This window comes from Arachis ipaensis, chromosome B02 (genome assembly GCF_000816755.2).
Source record: "Arachis ipaensis cultivar K30076 chromosome B02, Araip1.1, whole genome shotgun sequence".
Taxonomy (NCBI): domain Eukaryota; kingdom Viridiplantae; phylum Streptophyta; class Magnoliopsida; order Fabales; family Fabaceae; genus Arachis; species Arachis ipaensis.
Window position 1 is genome coordinate 102,500,799 of NC_029786.2, and position 2,053 is coordinate 102,502,851.

Here is a 2,053-nt window from a genome sequence, read left to right on the forward strand (position 1 = left end):
AAGTAAAATTAATAATAAAATGCAATAAGATACAATAATAATTTGAAGATTGACTTCTAGTTTGACGTTATATTAACCATGCATGGTTTAAGAGATTCATTTGGCTTTTGCAAAAACCATATATATTCACGTATTGCACCATAAAACCTAAGATGGCAGCACCAATTAATTTTGGTTTTATCCAAACAACACTGTTTCTTTTTAAATAGTCGACATAAACAAAATCCAAAGAATACATATATAAACTGCATAGGATTGAATATGAATATTTAATTTAAATTGAATAGAATGAAGATGATATACCTATAGATAAAAAAACATAAAATTAATGACGAGCAATTTTAGAATGTGTTTTGTTCTAAATTAAAATGAAGACAGATGTAGGAAATATGAAGGGAATATATAAATATAAATGTAGAGAGAAATTAGGATATGGAGTTTAGAATTTAGAGAAAAAATAAAATTTAAAAAAAAATTGAGGATTTGGAGAGAAAATTAGAATTAAGGGTATAAATTATAATTACTAATAATTATGATAAAGGATATTTTTGGTAAAGAAAAGATTTAAAAATTGCTTACTTCTGCTTTTTTTAAAAAACAATGTGTTATTGACTTTTAGAAAAAATAAATTATTTATTTTTTAATAAAAATACTTTTTAAAAAAATATATTTAACTAAATTTAAAATTGAATGTTTAAAATAAAAAAGTACTTTTTTAACAAAAAAAAAAAAATCCAAACTAACACTAATAACTATCTAATTAAACTCATATTATTTACTCTTAAATTTAAAGTGGACTACGTATTAAAGTGCTAAAATATGAAGTTGTTCATATATATATTTACACACAATAATAATTTAGTTAATAAACTTTTGGAGAAATGGTTCATAATATATTCACATAAAGGACCGTGCTAAACATCTCAAAATGAATTCAAATTATAAAACTTACTTGAGACTCAATAGCTTAAAATTTTCTCTATGCATGCTATTCTGTCTCATCACTATATTCGAAATTCCACAAATAGGAAACAACCTAAAATTTTAAAATTGCTATATATAAAATAAACCGTGTTGAATCTGCGTACAGAGATATTCTTTTTCATGCATCATATCATATATTGAAATAAACCATAGAGGGACAGAGACAGTTAGGTTCATCCGTGGCCCAATTTGCTTCCCACTACGCTTGAAGAAATTACCATAAATCAAACAATATAGTTATTAATTATAACAACTAATTATCCTTTGTGCTAAATATTTTTTTTATTTTTCATAATATCTCCCAATCTAATAAATTAATGACTAATTTATTATGAATTAAAATTTTATATAAAAATTTATGCACAACACAAAATTTAAACACTCAATACTTGTTTACGCGAACAAAGCCGTCATTATTAATTATTACAATGATAATAAATAGTGACCTAAGTGGAATTCATATGCACTAGCACAAAGTAATGGTACGGATTTCGGTATGGTGCATATAATTACTTTATTATCATTATATATTTTTACGTGTCCCTCACAATAACACTTAAATTCTTTATTTTTATTCTTTGCTATATATGTCTTCTATTATTCACAAATTTAATGTTTATGTAATTTAGTGTACATATAATACATTACCATTACTACTCTTGATTTATCCAATTGGTTTATTGCTAATAAATAACATACATGCGTGCCTATGTTTTCAGTAGAGCGATTTCTATTTTCTCTTATTTTTAATAATTTCTTCCATTCGTTAATTTACATTACTCATTGATCATTTTTAGGGGTTTTTAATTATCGGTCCCACTACGTTATCAACAGCATTTCTGTCAACTTCTGCCAACTCTTATTTATAATTGTGTTTAATGAAAGTATTTTTGTGGATGTGTCTAATAAAAATGTCTTTTTTATGGTTGTGTTTAATAGAAGTGTCTTTATAGATATATTTTTTGAATGTGTCTTTTTATATATGTATTTAAATATAATAATTAATTATTATTGACAATAAATTAGCAGATAATATGTTGGTACCTTATACTTTTTCTTTAATTATATT